The sequence below is a fragment of the Schistocerca piceifrons genome, chromosome 2 (assembly GCF_021461385.2).
Source record: "Schistocerca piceifrons isolate TAMUIC-IGC-003096 chromosome 2, iqSchPice1.1, whole genome shotgun sequence".
NCBI classification, from domain to species: domain Eukaryota; kingdom Metazoa; phylum Arthropoda; class Insecta; order Orthoptera; family Acrididae; genus Schistocerca; species Schistocerca piceifrons.
Window position 1 is genome coordinate 158,828,550 of NC_060139.1, and position 19,867 is coordinate 158,848,416.

Consider the following 19,867-nt stretch of genomic DNA (forward strand, 5'->3'; position numbering starts at 1 on the left):
AAGGCGCCTTAGCTATGCCAGACTAACATTCTGGAGGGCGTTGATCAAAACTCCACTTCGAACATCTGTCCATCCTCAGAAATTTAGACAAGTAATTCCAGTGGTATCCGAAACCTTTCAATGTATGAGCCGGTATTGTTCTTCTGGCAACCTTTCAATGTATGTGCCCGTATTGTTCTTCTGGGAACCATCGGCTTCCTTCTCCAATCTGGTATGGTGCACCTATGTCCCTCAAGTCAATGATTCGCCTTTTCTTAGAATCAGAAAGATTGTGATACGCTATCTTAACTTGATTATTTTCAGTAACGTTGGCCACAATGAGTACCCATCATGTACTCACGCCATTCTTTATGCGTAGTAATGGCTATTTTCTCTACTGACAATAAGTTCTCATAAGGATTGTACTTTGGTCAACATATCACAGGGATATAAAATGGATTATTAGTTCTGTAGAAATAAGGGGAGGAGTTCATGGTGTAATACCATTCCCATTAAGTGTAACATGATGCAGACGGGGAATTGTTTGGTATAAAATGTCGCTAACACTCTGAGTGAGGTCCGAGTAAAATTTGCCTTTTCACTCGCTTAACAATTCATCTACTTACTTTTCGTTCCGGTCCTGACTTTTCACTCAATAAATTCTTCATCTCGTTTCCCGAGATTGACTGCACATAATTCCTGCCGTACCACCACCACCAATAATCATGGACAAACCAGGAAAATAAACCCAGGTACTCCGCGTTGCAACCAGTTTTGGAGTAATAAAAGGAGCAACAGCGATCTTGTACCACAAACCCCATTTGTGGTTTAGACTATTTTTTTTGGTAAATTACTCTTCACGGCAGTCAGACAAGCTGAGCGCTCAGCTAAGTAGAAACTTCATTTCTGAACTTCAGCTTATAATTACAGTATAACCTAATTGTAATCGTTCTGCAGTGTAAAATCTATTTTATTAGTGAAGTATTTATGGACATGGAGTTCTTTCTACAGAGACTACTCGTAATACTCAGGCACTGCAGAATTGATTTAATTGGTGAAGAACTTACTTACATTTTAATCCCTTTTAAGGGGCTCCGGAACGCCCTATACTTGCAATGTTAAAATAACGCTTATAAATTACATGTTTCCTCACAAAGTATTTGAGGTAGGAAGTTGAACTTTTTACAGATTATTTATTGGAATATGGGCTACAACTTAACACAGGGATTTTACAAAATTTTAGTTCAGTTATTAAAGATGATTATTTTCAATTGTAATGAAAATTCACAACATTTTTTATTTATTTATTCAAAAATATACAGTTTTTTGGAAAAGGGCTGTGTTAAATTATGCAGAAGGTACTGTGTAACATTTACTGAAAGTTTGAAACAAATATGTTTGGAATATCCTTAGAAAACATGTAATTAGTATGAGAAAATAAAAGTTTTGGGAATCGAGCGACAAAGATTGGATTAACTTTCTAGTGCATTCCAGGTCCATAGGATGGATTATCTTCATCCTCTGCAAACTCCTCCTCCAGCTTCCTCTTGTTCCTCCTCCTGTTTACTCTTGCTTGTATTTCTAGACTCTTTACAGCCCTGTCTGCAGCCCGAAGACGTTCCTCGTCTAAAGCAAGCATCGCTCGTTGTTGTGTTCGTAGATTTTGCTACCATTTTCTTCAGTTGCAGTTACTGCAACACTGTTCCAAAAGGTGGTCATGTATGAACACTTATCACATTTCATTTGTCTTTCACTAGCAAGTCCTACGTGCTTTATTATGGAGAGTTCCAGACCAACTTCACTACAATGAATACATCTTACACAGTTTGAAAAAATTCCTTTGAGAACCGACATATCAAATATTTCATTCACATCCGATTCGCCCATAAAACATTCATAGTTTTCACTCATTGAACCCAGCTTCTTCTGTGAAGTATTTTCTTTCCCACTTTGACTGCTATGGGCAGGTGTACTTGAGAGGTTAGGTTCACTCACTTGGTTGTCGTCTTTATTGTTTACAGTAATAACACATACCTTTGGCTTTCCAACATTTCTCCTTTTCTTAAAAGCCTTCAGAGGATTTCTAATAACTTTACTTTTACTCATTATTATACTTCAACAAAACAGAGACTCAAGAAACAGAATTAATTACGAATATTTTCGAGATAACGACAGAATAAATAAACATGAAACAATCGACAATCACACCAGCGATATATATTGAACCATCACAGGTTAGCCTCAACACATACTTTATCTCACATCACTAAAATGTACCTGATGAACACGGACGTTAACAATAACACCATTTGACAGCAGTTTAACAGCGCCACAGTGGGTCACGCCCATGTAGAACACATTTCAAAAAAAATTTAAAAATAGTTGTAGTCTTCGGAATTGAATAAATTATATATCTATTAAAAGGTAATAGTCTGCAGATTCAGAAAACGCAAAAAAAGTAATAATTGAACTTTTCATGATTTTGAGCCTTTCCAGAGCCCCTTAAGAGGATGTGTTTAAAAATCACAATAGCATAAGAGAATGAATGAAGATGTAGATAGTAAATGGTAATCTATTCGTCGAAGCTTCATAATGCAATATGTTTATGAATCTAACATTCAAGTAAGGTCCTGTGTATTATTTTACTAATGCACGATTCCATTTCACGTTGAACTTGCGGAAACACAAATGAATTCCAGTTTTAAGTATGTTCCTTATCAAGCATAAAAATGCTTACCGTGGACTGCACCATTTTCACATCTGTTTTCTTGTTAGTAAGTATTTTGGCAGAAAACAGTCAGCAGTATGTAAAATTAATCAAAAGAAGTTCAAGCCGAAAGTACCACGGGTCTCTTTCTTTTAAGTAAAGGAACACATTCCAAAACTAAGTTGCTTAATATAATGCTGCAGGTATCACTAAGAGACGAGAATTTGTACTGAATATTTTCTTCGCGATACAATTAGTGAAGTAACCAATTAACGTATTCCACAATAAAATAAAGGGTCAGGGGAACTATGAATGAGAAAGACATGGAAAGGAATATGTGGGTGCCACATGATGAAGGCATTACAGTTTTGCAAAGCTTCGCTCCTTATTCAATGTAACAAAACGTACAGTGTAACAAAGGAACGCAACCACAGCGTGTCGTGTATCGATATGTCTTTGCCATCCTGACGCCTGTCGTAATTACCTACCGTTTCTCGCAACAAGGGGGTGTCCGCTTGGAACAATGAGAGGGAATTACCTGTATACTGGATGCCATCCAATTCAGCTCCGAGTCCGAGGGCTGGTGGGCGACTTGAGTGTGGGCGCAGAAATGGAATTAGCGGCCAGGCGTCAAAGGCACGTTCACGCTGAAAGCATTCTCTGGGCTGTAATTGAGCTCTGTGGTCATCCTGGAGGAGTACTTACAGTGCAGAAACGCTAGAAGTATTATTAGATTTCTATAACTGCTGTTAACATTAAATGTTACGGAATGCATCATGAGTCTGTTTTGCTTTTCGTTTCACCTTCATGCCAACTTGAAAAGACCCTTAAACGATTCGTAATAGGGTGTCGTGCATAATACGGATTTACTTTGTTCAATTTAATGTTTTGAACTGATCGTCACAGCCTAAAAATATTTTTTCAGTCACCTCCCCTTTCCATAATTTGTTAAACAGAACAACAATACGTTACATTCTCTGATGATCCAAAATATTACAGTCGCTGTCCACCGAGAGACTGAATACCCACATGTGGCGTTGCTGCCGTATGACAAGTCAGGAAAGTATGTAAACAGAGCAAAGACAATGAGGAATCGTTGTTGCAACAAGATGGATAACAACTGGCGAGACCCGCAGACATCAGCGATTTTGATAAAGGTCAGATTGTACGTGTGAGTAGGCCGTTTATGCCACTTTCAGTGTCAATAGAATTCTTCAGGGTGACCGTACTGTCAACGTATGAAGGGTGAGGCCGCTATCCAGAATGAGTGAATACATCGAAGTACGGTTTTTCCTGACGTTCGTATGTTTTTTTTTCTTAAAGATCTCCGAATTACGACACCAACTTCGGTTTTAAGAGAACTTCAGTGATATAACATGTATAGGGCTCGACAAAGTAGTATCAAGATAAAATCGACGGGGACAACTGTCACGCCGTCTGGACACCAGGTCCCACAAACGTCTGTCCTATTATACTAAATGTAAACAGACGTGTAACTTGAAGCCCATCAGACTGTGTTTTGATGTTGCAGCAATCAAATGAGCTGCTCGTAAAGCTACTGAGATATTCGTAACTTTTTTTTTGAGTCATCAGTCTGCTGACTGGTTTGATGATGCCCGTAACGAACACCTACTCTGTGCCAAATTCTTTATCTTACAGTAGCACTTGCAACCTACGTCCTCAGTTATGTGCTGCTTGTATTCCAATACCTGTCTTTATCCACAGTTTTTGCCGTCTGCAGCTCCCTCTAGTACGATGTAAATGATTTTCTGATGTCTTAACAGATGCCTTATCATCTTGTTCCTTCTCTTTGTCATTTACACTTATTCACTTCCTCTCAGATTCTGTGCAGTACCTTCTCATTCCTTGCTTTACCAGTCCACGTAATTTTCAACATTCGCCTGCAACACGACAACACAAATGCTTCGATTCTCTTCTGTTCCGGTTTTCCCACATTCCATGTTTCACTACCATGCAATGCTGTGCTCCAAACGTACATTCTCGGAAACTGCTTCCTGAAATTAAGGCCTATGCTTCATGGTAGACTTTTCTTGACCTCGATTGCCCTCTTTACCAGTGCTATTCTGTTTCTGATGTCCTCCTTGCTCCGTCCGTCATTGCTTATTTTGTAGCCCAAGTAATAGAACTCTTTAACTTCATCTGCTTCTTGAGGATCAGTTCAGATTCTAAGTTTCACTATGTTCTCACTTCGGCTACTACTCAATACTGTCACCCTTCTTCGATTTGCTCTCAGTCTGTATTCTGTGACATTTACACTGTTCTTTCCATGCTACAGATCATGTATTTCTTGTTCACTATCACTCACGATAGCAATGTCATCAGCGAATTGTATCATTGATATCCTTTGACCTTTATTTTACTTCCATAATTGCTTCTTCGATGTGCAAATGAAACCATATGGGAGTAAAATTACATCCCTGTCTTATACCCTTTTCCATCCGACCGCTTCGTTATCGGTGTCTCCTAATTTATGAAGTTTACTTGGTTGTAAAATTGTATGTTGAGTGTTGGAAAAAATGTGTTTATCTCGCTTTTAAGTTGGACAGAGGACGCCGGTTTTGTCTGTTGAACCACTTTCCAGTTTAACCTGGCCACCCCCGAATCGGAAAGACCAGTAGCACCAGTAAAACTGGCGGTGGATTTACCACCTGGGGTAAGATTGTAATTATCAAAAAGCTCCATGATGAACGTGATTGGAACAGGTGGGGTTCAGTGGACTTATTGACTCAACTCAGAGTGTTAAGGCTCGAGGGGTTAGTTCCAGAATATAAATCTCAGCCTCACCACTGGTGAACATACGCTGACCACATTGCCGCTTGGTACGTGACTGCTTATTCTGTATTCGCAGGTGTCCACCGTATCTGATGCAACGTTCACTACCCACCTCCTGAGACCCGTCCAATACCCTGGGAAAGTCAGGCTTCTAAGAATTTTAGTTGCAAGGTCTTATGTAAGGTCTTTGTAAGGCCTTTGTAACTAAAATTCTTAGAAGCCGACCTTGCCCAGGATATTGGACGGGCCTCAGGCGGCGGGTAAATGGTGGTACATTGATAGTGACAGGGCCAAATATCTCACGAAATAAGCGTGAAACGAAAAAACTACAAAGAACGAAACTCGTATAGCTTGAAGGTGGAAACCAGATGGCGCTATGGTTGGCTCGCTAGATGTCACTGCCATAGGTGAAACGGATATCAACTGCGTTTCTTTAAACAGGAACCCCCATTTTTTATTACATATTCGCGTAATACGTAAAGATATATGGACCATTTTTTTCGTTTTGTGATAGATGACGCTGTAATAGTCCCAAACGTATAAATACGTGGTGTCACATAACATTCCGCCAGTGCGGACGGTATTTGCTTCGTGACACATTACCCGTTTTAAAATGGACCGTGTACCAATTGCGGAAGAGGTCGATATCGTGTTGATGAGTGGCTATTGTGATCAAAATGCCCAACGGGCGTCTGCGATGTATGCTGCTCGGTATCCGGGACGACATAATCCAAGTGTCCGGACCGTTCGCCGGACAGTCACGTTATTTAAGGGTACAGGTAGTGTTCAGCCACATGTAAAACGCCAACCACGACCTGCAACAATTGATGATGCCCACATAGGTGTTGAAGCTGCTATCGCGGTTAATCCGCACATCAGTAGCGACAAATTGCACTAGAATCAGGACTCTCAAAAACGTCGGTGTTGAGAATGCTACATCAACATCCATTGCACCCTTACCATATTTCTGTGCACCAAGAATTGCTTGGCGACGACTTTGAACGTCATGTACAGTTCTGCCACTGGGCACAAGAGAAATTATGGGACGATGACAGATGTTTTGCACGCGTTCAATTCAGCGACGAAGCGTCATTTACCAATAGCAGTAACGTAAAAATGGCTCTGAGCACTATGGGACTCAACTGCTGTGGTCATAAGTCCCCTAGACCTTAGAACTACTTAAATCTAACTAACCTAAGGACATCACACACATCCATGCCCGAGGCAGGATTCGAACCTGCGACCGTAGCGGTCGTGCGGTTCCAGACTTTAGCGCCTTTAACTGCTCGACCACTTCGGCCGGCGGCAGCAGTAACGTAAACCGGCATTATATGCCCTACTGGGCAACGGAAAATCCACGATGGCTGCCACAAGTAGAACATCAGCGACCTTGGCGGGTTAATGTATGGTGAGACATTATGGGAGGAAGGATAATTGGCCCCCATTTTATCGATGGCAATCTAAATGGTGCAATGTATGCTGATTTTCTAAGTAATGTTCTACCGATGTCACTACAAGATGTGTCACTGCATGACAGAATGGCGATGTACTTCCAAAATGATGGATGTCCGGCACATAGCTCGCTTGCGGTTGAAGCAGTATTGAACAGCATATTTCATGACAGGTGGATTGGTCGTCGAAGCTCTATAGCATGCTCTCATTTCTTTAAGTAAAAGAACACATTCCAAAGCTAAGTTGCTCGATATAATGCTGCACGGACCACAGACGGGAATTTGTACTGGATATTTTCTTCGCGATGTAACCAAACGTACACGCACGTTCACCGGATCTGACGTCCCCGGATTTATTTCTGTGGGGAATGTTGAAGGATATTTGCTATCGTGATCCACCTACAACGCCTGACAACGTGCGTCAGCGCATTGTCAATGGATGTGCGAACATTACGAAAGGCGAACTACTCGCTGTTGAGAGGAATGTCGTTACACGTATTGCCAAGTGCATTGAGGTTCACAGACATCATTTTGAGCATTTATTGCATTAATGTGGTATTTACAGGTAATCACGCTGTAACAGCATGCGTTCTCAGAAATGATAAGTTCACAAAGGTACATGTATCACATTGGAACAACCTAAATAAAATGTTCAAACGTACCTACGTTCTGTATTTTAATTTAAAAAACCTACCTGTTACCAACTGATCGTCTAAAATTGTGAGCCCTATGTTTGTGACTATTACAGCGCCATCTATCACAAAGCGAAAATAGTAGTTCAACTAAAACATTCATATTCCTTTCCGTACTACACAAATATGTAATAAAACAAGGGGGCTCCTATTTTAAAAAACGCAGTTGATATCCGTTTGACCTATGGCAGCACCATCAAGGGGGCCAACCATAGCGCAATCTGGTTTCCCCCTTCAAGCTAGACAGGTTTCGTTCTTTGTAGGTTTTTCGTTTGACGCTTATTTCGCGGGCCAAATTTCTCACGAAATAAGCGTCAAACGAAAAGCGTGTAATATAATATATATTAGACTCCTCTCTTTGCTCCGAGCGCTTCAAGAAGGTAATGAACTCTGAAAGGAGATTGAAGCAATGTTAGTCATTATACTCAGTGTTCCTCTTAGTAAACTAAGGGAAAAAATCTGTTATGCGTGCATATAAAATTAACGGAGGTGTAGTCAACCAAGCTCAGTAACATCACGTTTTGTAATAGTACGACGGTCCGTAATTACACACTGTCGTAATGGTTATTACCTATAGTCAGTGTGTTTATGGCATTTTACTGTAAATATACCATAACTCGTATGCTAAAACATACTATGCTGCTATACTTTTAGCATTCCATACTTCCCGTAACAAGAAGGCGTTTTATACATCGCTACCTTCCAAGGAACACGTTCCTGTAACATTTCACAGTTTGTGATTTGAAGAACAAGTAAGAAATAGCTACATTTTAGTTATATTACAATCTTTCTAGATTCATTTTAAAGTAAACCGTTTCGCTGCGTAGGATATTGTTTCGAAACAGCCCATTTAATAATCTAGCTCACCTCCGTAACTGATTTGTTGGCTTAGGCGGCTGCCGTGCGGAGGATCCGGGTCACATTCCCGGTACTGCCAAGGATTTTTCCTTGTTGGCAGAACCGGTACGGGATACACTCAGCCTCGTGATGGCCTCTGAGGAGGTACTTCAATCAGTAACAGCGGCTCCAAGGTCTGGAAATTTGTCAAAACATCCGAGACAGCTGTGTAATGACCACTTGCTAATTTGCACAACATCCACATGGCACGGAATGACACGTAAGACGTCGACATCTCTTGAGCTTCAGGTCCTGGACTAGAAACTTATTTTTTTATTTAGAAACTAGATAATTTTTACAACACTGGGCGTTATCAAGCTACTTCACAGTAAAATCTGGGAAGATAAGGCGAAATGTGATGGAGTCCTTAATGAATAAATAATTAATTAAACTATCATCGTCATCTTCTTCTTCATAGTGACCACCGCCCTATCGAGGGCACCTTCATCGCTGGGCAAGATGGTTTGCATGTTTCGTCGAAGTCGAGTGCTGTACAGGTGCTGAAAAGGTCACCCCAGCAGGAGTGACCTCGACTTAGGGGGCCGAAAATATTCGTCCGTCAACGTAGAGTAGGGAGGGCTCTAGATGCGCAGTGAAACTAGCTTCCATAAGAGAGACAAAAAACCAGACATGTCGTGATGGCTAGAGGTGCCAGCTCCATGATAGCCATCTGCGTTGTAATCGTAAGGCAGCTGTGATGTTGTAAAATCATGGCCAAACTCACTAATTGCCTTAGATAGAGTGTACCAGATGAAGTATCTGAAAATAAAGTAACAGCATCTGTAGTAAGTGACTTACTCTCCCACCCTCCGTAAAAATATTCTTAGCATCTATGATAACTCTGTGCTTTGTAGTAAGATATTTTGTAGCCCCACCCTAGGAGCCAGTCATTGTAGTGATGAATTTGTTTATTAGCTTCACGTCAGGCGCCACAGTGTGATGTAAGTTTTGGTGAGTTTAATATGTCAATGCGCGTTAAATGAACTTACTAATTTTTAACAATCACACTTGAGTGTCGGTTTTTCAGTCAGTATCAACTAACAGGTGCTCCAACTGAGCAATATAATTTGAATACCTTTAAATCACATCTATTTTCGTTATGTTTATGATACTGTGGACTAGAGCTAAACTGACAGCATTTACCGTTTACAAAACTTTCCCCATGATTGCATCATTTTACTAAACATTAATAGTAAAGTTGCAAGCTTATTACAAGCAATCAACAGGTTCGCCTTTGTAGATGAAGCGAGGAAAAAAATTAAACCTCTGAAGGAAATAGCTGAGAAGGCAGGTCTACGAATATCTTTTGCTCAATGAAAGGAGCTCAGCAACAATTTGAAAATGCCGGTATATTGACCATAAGAAAACACACAACTTTAAACATCTGGGGGCAATATAAACGTAAATAGTGAAAAGGAAGTAAGTGACACAAAAAATTTAAAAAAAAGAGTAGAGTGTGCATGAAAGCGAGATATCTGTAATATGAGAAATTTTTTCTAAAGACATTAAATTAACTCATTATAATACAATTGTACAACCAGAAGCCATCGGTAGGACGGAAATACTACTTTTATCTGGTTGGTTGGTTGGTTTGGGGAAGGAGATCAGACAGCGAGGTCATCGATCTCATAGTATTATGGAAGGACGGGGAAGGAAGTCGGCCGTGCCCATTGAAAGGAACCATCCCGGCATTTACCTGGAGCGATTTAGGGAAATCACGGAAAACCTAAATCAGGATGGCGGGACGCGGGATTGAACCGTCGTCCTCCCGAATGCGAGTCCAGTGTCTAACCAATAATATTGGAAGATTTGGGAAAAGACAGAAAGAAAAATCCTGCGATAAATATTAGGTTCGAACAAGAACATAGGTGGAATTGGCATTTCGAGACCATATAAGAAAACACACGCATTATACCCTAAAGTAACAGATGAGATCAGGAAAATGAGTGCTATATTTCATGAACATCTAGAGAGAATGAAGGAACGCAGACAAATAAGATACATAAATTCTTCCATAACAGCCTAATAAAATGAGTGCGGAGGCAAGACAAAGAAGAAATTAGAAGAAATGGGACTGAACAGGCGACATTACTCAAGAGAGAAATTCACATTAGAAGTAATGAAATTTCTAACGTTTTCAGAAAGTTGGAACAAGCTGAAAAGGGAAGTGGTCAGATGAGAGGTAAAGTACTCATTCTAAGAAAGTGACTGAGTTTGGGAGGTGATGGTGGGAAAGAGAAATAAATATTCGTCTTGACGCAGTACTTAGTTGGCCACTAACGGAATTAAAGAAAAGCAAGTAAGCTGATTGTGTTAATCATCATCTCAAGTTGGTTTTCCTGCGTGTTAAATAAACCAAATGTCGACTAACGGAATATTACGTGGGTACCACAGTGCACGTTATTGCAAGGTAATGTGTGATATCGAACTGACGGTATGAGATGGTGGACGGGTGACAAGCATGAAGGTAGAGTCCCTACTAGGCTTTGGGTCTATTGGAGCTGAATCCGAAAGCAGTGAAAGACGTGCACTTCACTCACCATTCAGTGCTCGCATTTCGTACTTCTAATCCACGCATTCTGGTATTCGGTAAACTAATAATTCAGGTAATATTAATAATTTCTATGGGTTGCCTGATTTATTTGGCGATTTTTACAGCTTGTCTCACGGTGGTCTGTGAGAGGAGCTAGGCGCCAGGAATTTTCTTTATTTATCGGCGAGGGCAGAGTCTTTCTAGCAGCCATGATGGCTCCCCGTTTCCTATCCTTTTCCCGATCACCAGGGTAGCACGTGGTGGCGTTTGAAAGTTCAGTATTGGTCAAAGTTTCTCCTGCTCTCAGTTGCCCAACCTGCCTTACCAACCTTGTAACTGATATTTCTTCTCAACTTTAACGTCGCGAGGTCGCCTCCATGTGAAATTCCGGCCCTATGATTGGCCAGTTCAGGTGCGCGCCCGTCTTTCGCGGGCGGGCGCCAACCGCCCTCCGCGGATGGATAGTGGACAAAGGGGCAGTAGTCAGTTCTAGTGTGACCGTGCCGGAGGCCGGAGGTGCTGCTTCCAGGAGATGAAGTTCGGTAAGCATGAGCGCCGTCGTGCACTGTAGATTCGCGCCCTGCGGCCCAGAGGGATGTGCGCTCCTTGAATTACGGTTTATATTATGTTTTCCGTGTTATAAGACTGTAGGGTTTTCCTTATACAGTCGGGCATAATGTGCGAGACGTGTTGGTTAGTCACAGAAGCTTGCAGTACGGCACTAAAGTGCATACATTCATGCTCACTTTTCCACTTCGTCCGACAGTAGCTCTTTCAGTTCTCCTGTGTAAAATTCGACACAGAATTTATGTCTTCCTAGCTTGAAAACGTCTGCCCTTTGTCCTACGCCACGTGGTGAGTGTCTGGCGCCCCTTCATGTTTCGTTAACGTAGTCGGACCGCGAGCCAAAGTTATATGAATAGTTTCGCGTCATGCTCGATGTATTCCTTTAGTACAGGAGGCTACCTAGCGATCCACTCACAGTAGCATCTATCTTAGTCTTTCGCTGATTCATGGTGGTGGTCGTTGCATGCCTGCAACCCCTTCCTTTAGTAAATTGGACCCCATTTGATAATACGGCGATCGTCCCTGAAATTCCTTGTCTCCTGCTATCGTGGCTTATTATGAACGAGCGTTGGGGCAAGCTGCTGAACTCAATTCTTTCTTCCCCTACCCCCATTTGATTGTATTACTGTTCAGTATTCAACTTTTAAATGAAAGAGTCTTTTAATCTGTACATTCTCCCTTTCATTGCGTGAAACCATCCTTAGTGTCACAGTAGAATAATGAAGAACTATAACGGTCGCTACAAGGTTGTTCAGGTCTCGCGCCATTAATGATAGAATCAAGATTCAACATCGCGCGCCTGGCACGACCATTGCACGCATGGCACCGATAATGGTAATAATAATTTTCGATTATCCCCCATTGATAAACTGGGAAGTGTTCACGGCTCAGTGTGAGTACGTGAGCACTAAATCCACTTGATGTGGTGGAAGTAGTGGCCTCTGTTTTACCTTGCTGGTTTAAAAAAAAAAGGATATCAAAAATTACAGCCCCTATACAGAGGGATAGTAACCTGTAAATACAGGGTCCGGCATAAAAAACTCCCCGATTACAAAGTAACGTGCAGCGGACAGTAGAAGGAGCAGAGTGGTGGGGGGCGCGTCGTTAAGTAGCTGCCTACGTGCCGTTTTCAGTGTACGCCATGGCGTGGTCTGGTGAACATCGTGCCTTCGTAGTGGAAGATTTTATTCAAAATGGCGAATCGCCTATTAATACTCAAAGTGCTTTTCGCGTTCGCTTTGCGCTTGGACGATGGGACCCTGTTCCCGATAAGAAAACAATTTATTCTTGGGTTGCTAACTTTCGTGAGACAGCTTCCGCATTGAAAAGGAAACCACCTGGACGACCACGGACTGCAACAGGCCCCGGAAATGTTGATGCAGTTAGAGCTTCAGTTCAACAATCTCCTCGACGATTCGCTAAAAAGCATGCGGCAGCATTACGGATATCTGATCGAAGTGTGAGAAGAATCTTGCATCGAGATCTTAAAATGCATCCTTACAAAATTGTAACTACGCAGGAACTGAGTGAACGAGACTGTGGTGTCCGTGTAAGTTTGTGCCAAGACCTTCTTCGGAACATTCGTCCCAACGATATTGTGATTTTTTCTGATGAAGCACACTTTCACCTGGCCGGAACAGTGAACAGCCAAAATTGCAGGTACTGGTGTGAACACAATCCCCAAGAACTTCATCAACGACCACTTCATAGCCCTAAAGTAACAGTATGGTGTGCTGTTTACAATTTCGGAGTGACCGGTCCTTACTTTTTCGAAGAGAATGACAGGAATTTAACCGTCAACAGTGAACGCCATTGTGCCATGCTCCGCGACTTTCTCCAACCGCAACTAAGGGAGCTTTTTGGTGAAATAGAGAACGTGTGGTTCCAGCAAGATGGTGCTACTGCCCACACAGCGCGGCAGTCACTGGCATTGGTGAAGGAAATGTTTCCTGCACATGTGATCTCGTTGCGTGGAGACATTGGCTGGCCCCCACGCTCGCCGGACTTAACGCCCTGTGATTTCTTTCTTTGGGGCTATTTAAAAGCAAAAGTTTATGAACAACGTCCACAATCTTTACGAGCCCTGAAAGAAGCAATTACACAAGATGTTGAAGCTATTCCACCTGAAATGAGTCAAAGAGTAATGAATAACTTCAGGGAAAGACTCAAACAGTGTGTCGACAGTGCAGGAAGCCATTTAAGGGATGTTTTATTTAAAAAGTAAGACCATAAGAGTATTTTCTAAAATGGCATAATATGTACTTTTATTTAGTATAAATAAAATTGTTCTACCTTATTTGGTTTTGTTTTTATTAGCTTTCCTTAAAGGGGAGGTTTTTCTGCCGGACCTTGTAAAACGAGCCACCGCTTTTAGGAGGTTGTCTTTTACGTCGATCCCCATAGTCATGAGCGACTTCCCTAGCAAGTACCTCACAATTGGTCTAGCAGAAAAGGCATCTCACGCTGGAGTCTCCGTTCTATGCGTTCTCCAAAATTTGCTGTATGTGTGGCATGTCTGACACGCCTACTCAGATACTTCGCTTCTCCACTGTTGTTGTTTGTTAGCTGCTCTCGTTGTTTAACTGTTTTCAGATTGAAACATTTGTATGTTACCGGTTTATCCACTAACTAGCTCGCCAACGAATCTAAGAGTTCTGTATGAATGGTTCCACAGCCTTCATTTATTTAGCTTGGTAGTTTCCGCTCTCGTCTGTAAAACATTACTTTTATTCGTTGTTCATAGCTATTTCAACTTTGAGTACAACTCACATGCAGTCAAAAATCTCTAGATGAATAATGCTGGAAACTCCAGTTCCAGTAAACTGAAAGTAATGTAATGTTTGACAGCCGTTGTCAGGCGTAAGTAGAAGCCAATATGTTTTGCAAACATATAAAAGCTGTGGACACATCACACGTCAAGTTGCTGGAATAACTGGCCAATAATTTAATGGATAGGCTGGTAAAATTCTAACATGTCAAACTGAATGTGGTTTTATTAGTGGAAGGTATCCGGTGTAACTAAAAACGTTTTCTTTTCATTGTGGTTGGAAAATGCCCTCTTTATCCAACGCCTACGAAACACACACTCATTAGGAATCTTCCCACATAAAAACGTTTCATCCTTGGGAATGTACTTCATACATACACTGCCAAACCATGTGAAGTGCACTGCAGAGGGTGCTTATCATTGCACCATTTCTTAAATATTTTTCCTGTAACAATCGCTTCCCTGGCGCGTGCTTAAATGTATGCCTCTGTTTGCGTTTCAGCTAGTTTAATCTTGCCTCCATGCTGCCAGTGAGAGACATTCTTGGGGGGGGGGGGGCGCAACAGTATATTTCTACTTTTTTTCAGTTATTCCTGGTACTTGACGCTTTGCAAGTCGGCTCTCGGTGATTAACTGGCGTCAACTCTAAACCGTCTACAATTTCAGTTAAACGTGTCCATGACGCTCTCCTGTCAGACATCTAGTTATTTATGCTGCCCTTCACTGAATGCATTCGATATCGTTTCATAACGGTTTTTATGTGGGCCTCTCTCATTTGAGCAATATTCTAAGATTTGACAAGAAAGTTATCTGTAAGCAGTCTGTTTTGTAGACTGATTACATTTTCCCTGTAGCCTGAATATTTCCACCTGCTTCATCCACAACTGGTTCTATTATAGCATTCAATATCGTTAACCCATTTTAAATCGTCTACTGCCTAGATCACCAAGTTTTCCTCTCTTGCGGAAAGATGTTCATCTCATAGTACGACTTGTACCATACGTCAGCAATTATTCGTTGTATCTATTTGGATATCCATAGAGTGCTGTGTTCCAAACGTACCTTACCACAAATTTCTTCCTCATAACCCGCCATATGTTTGATATTAGTAGTCAGGAATACCACTCTGGTGTCCTTACCATTCATGAGCCACTCTGAACCCCATGTAACAGACCTTCAGTTTTCTGTCCCACTATTATGTATATTATTTTCATCAGATACTTGGATGCATGAGCTGCTTACCTTATTGTGAGATAGTTTTCGCACTTTCCTACACTTGATATCTTTGGGACTGGTGTAGGTTATACATTTGAGAAAGTCTGATGGTATTTCTCAAGTCTCATAGATTCTAGACACCAACTTTATCAGTTAGTCTGCCACTTGCACAAAGTATTCAGCCTTATTCAATAGCATGTTACCCACGTTCCCTGCAAATCTGACACTATAACTATATTCTGTATCCCCATATCGATTACAGTTCTCTTTTACACGTCACAAACAGTCCTCTCCCCGTAGACACTCGTTATCATTCCACCTATGCTTCTCTCATTCCCGTTTAACATTTGAATTCCGTTTGTAATATCAATGTTGACGCTTTTGGTTTTAGTTTCATGAAATATTGTTTCGACTGTGCTGTTTGCTGAATCAGTCCTTCCGATGACCAATTCATTTTAATATTTTCCTCCAGCTCTTTTACCTTGCCTTCTCTGCACGTCCAGTTTGTTTCATTCCTAAGTGATTAATACTGCTGCATTTTTTCCTTTTCCTACCTAGTTTAGTAAATTCTTCTCTCGTTGATTAAATAGGAATGTCTCTTCTGTTACCTTTCTTCGCAGTTGCTTTGCTTGTACTTATCACTTCTATGATTTTCCATTGTACTTCAACTAGACTACCCACTATTGTGATAACGACAAACACATCTCATCATTCCTCAGTACTTCAGTACTACACATCTTCCCATATTGGCTCTTTTGGAAGCTTCTCTTTAAATTCAGTTTACTCTTCATCACTACTAAATTATCATAAAATTATATAATCACTCCTGGTTCCATCATGCAATCCAGTTTCTTATTTCGGAATCTCTGTTATCTTCTCATTCCTCTGACATCCTCCCACTATACATCATCCCCTTGTGGCTATTCAGCAGTATTTTCGTTGTTGTTAACTGAACTTTATTGCAGAACGTAATCACACTTTCATCTCTCTCATTCCTATCACCAAGCCCATATTCGGCCATAACGCTTACTTCTAGCCTTTCCTCAACTACTCCGTTCCAGTCTCCTGTCATCACTAGTATACCATCCGCTTCTGTGAACTAAATTATCTGTTCCGTACACTCTTAAAGTTTCTCTGTTTCTTTATCTTCTGCTTGTGATGTCAGTAGGTATACCTGCTACTACTGTTGTTGGAATTCAATTTCTGTTGGTCCATTACGGCCAGGGGTCGTTGGGTGGTATGTACTATTCAATTCAATAAATTGTTCGGCTGTTCGTAAGGTTTGTTGATTTGAAAAGTTGTTGGAATTGGTTTGGTTTACATTCTGAAGAAACTAACTACATCTAAATCTACGTGATTAGTCTGCAATTCACATTTAAGTGCTTGGCAGAGGGTTCATCGAACCACTATCATACTATCTCTCTACCATTCCACTCCCGAACAGTGCGTGGGAAAAACAAACACCTAAACCTTTCTATTCGAGCTCTGATATCTGTTATTTTATTTTGATGGTCATTCCTACCTATGTAGGTAGAAAGTTGGTGACTGAAATTTCGTAAATAGATCTCGCCGCGACGAAAAACGTCTTTGCTTTAATGACTTCCCTCCCAACCTGCGTATCATATCTGCCACACTCTCTCCCCTATTACGTGATATTACAAAACGAGCTGCCCTTATTTGCACCCTTTCGATGTCCTCCGTCAATCCCACCTGGTAAGGAACCCACACCGCCCAGCAATATTCTAACAGAGGACGAACGAGTGTAGTGCAAGCTGTCTCTTTAGTGGGCTTGTTGCATCTTCTAAGCGTCCTGCCAATGAAACGCAACCTTTGGCTCGCCTTCCCCACAATATTATCTATGTGGTCTTTCCAACTGAAGCTGTTCGTAATTTTAACACCCAGGTACTTAGTTGAACTGACAGCCTTGAGAATTGTACTATTTATCGAGTAATCGAATTCCAACGGATTTCTTTTGGAACTCATGTGGATCACCTCTCACCTTTCGTTATTTAGCGTCAACTGCCACCTGCCACACCATACAGCAATCCTTTCTAAATCGCTTTGCAACTGATACTGGTCTTCGGATGACCTTACTAGACGGTAAATTACAGTATCATCTGCAAACAACCTAAGAGAACTGCTCAGATTGTCACCCAGGTCATTTATCATTTATATAGATCAGGAACAGCAGAGGTCCCAGGACGCTTCCCTGGGGAACACCTGATATCACTTCAGTTTTACTCGATGATTTGCCGTCTATTACTACGAATTGCGACGTTCCTGACAGCAAATCACGAATCCAATCGCACAACTGAGACGATACCCCATAGGCCCGCAGCTTGATTAGAAGTCGCTTGTGAGGAACGGTGTCAAAAGCTTTTCGGAAATCCAGAAATACGGAATAACCTGAGATCCCCTGACGATAGCGGCCATTACTTCCTGCGAATAAAGAGATAGCTGCGTTGCACAAGAACAATGTTTTCTGAAACCATGCTGATTACGTATCAATAGATCGTTCCCTTCGAGGTGATTCATAATGTTTGAATATAGTATATGCTCCAAAAGCCTACTGCAAATCGACATCAATGATATAGGTCTGTAGTTCGATGGATTACTCGTTCTACCCTTCTTAAACACTGGTGCGACCTGCGCAATTTTCCGATCTGTAGGTACAGATCTATTGGTGAGCGAGCGGTTATATATGATTGCTGAGTGGGGAGCTATTGTATCACCGTAATCTGAAAGGAACGTAATCGGTATACAATCTGGACCTGAAGTCTTGTCCGTGTCAAGCGATTTGAGTTGCTTCGCAACCCCTAAGGTATCTACTACTAAGAAACTCATGCTAGCACCTGTTCGTGTTTCAAATTCTGGAATATTCCATTCTCTAACCTATCTTCCCATTCATAGTGAATTATACTACGGTTAGACCATTCTTGTTGCTACTCATATTACTCAGTATTCATCTCCGGAAAACTATGGATTATGGGCACCCATTATATCATAAAGAGGAGTACAGCTTCAGCTGTATATTTGTCTCGTCAGAAATGCTCATCATGCTTCCCTTTAATTTCTCTGACCCCCATTACAGGCAAATACACTTGAGCCGTGGCATGGTTGACCATGCACAAGCTTTGGTCGTGTTTCGGTACGTCGCTTTCAATCGCAGCTCAGATATTAGAGAAACTCAGTTGTGGGCAGTCTTTAAAAGGCGCACACGATGGAGCTAAAGAGGAGACGGGCAGAGGAAGTAGACAGCGACAGGCAATGAGTGAAAGAGACAGACAGAGAGCACATCTGCAGAGTGATTGCTTCCTCGAGTGGTGGAGCAATAGTGAGACTAGCCGTTTGCTGAGCTGCTGTGTGTGGTGAGTCTGGATGGGTAACTGTATGTGCTAGTTGGGTCCTGCCAAGCTGAGTGGAGTACCAGTGTCGGAGTGTCAGTAAGTGGCGCATGTTTGCTTGGCTCAGTTCCATGATTGGATCCCACTATCAGAGAAGCACGTGCTGTTTATTTCTCATTGAAGACACTATTCTGCAGATAGCTTGTAGAGCAAGCTATTGGTCCTGGTGTGTGCAACTCTTTTAATTTTATGTAGGTCTTGTAGTGGGGCTGAAGTATGTAAGGATGATATTCCCACACTAGCGACAAGGGATGATGTGAAAGTTTTACAATTGATAAGCACTTATCCTGCTCTGAAAATCTGTACTGAAGCAGACATGTGTGAAGTTTGCCATACTGGTTACGAGACATACACTTAGTTCCAATCACGTCACACATGATGGAAAGACCTTCTTACATGTCAAGATTTTAATGAACCAAGTAACTGAGGTAGTTTATTTAAACTTGCCAGTTGAGTTTGCCTAACCTCTGTTCTTGTAATATACTTGGTAATATAGTTCCTTTTCTTTAAATTGTACCAAGTGATTGAGGTAATGTGTATGGTGTTAATATTTAAATGAGTTTATTGGTTTGGCAATTAACTTGTCTAGCCCACTCCCTAGTTGAGTAAATTGAAAGCCTTATCTATATTCAGCTAACTATGCCAATCTCTGATGTTATTAGTGGCCAAGATACTTTATTCACTTCGCTTGTTTATTGTAAGTGTTGCATAGACATAACTTTAAACCATAATGTTTTCACAAGTGAAAGAAAGCTTTGCCTACAGTCGAATGAAAGTGAGGAACTGATTTGAAATTACCGGACTTTGAGGGTTAAGTAAAATAAGATTTTTTTTTTTAAGCAGTGCTTAATATTTCGTGTCC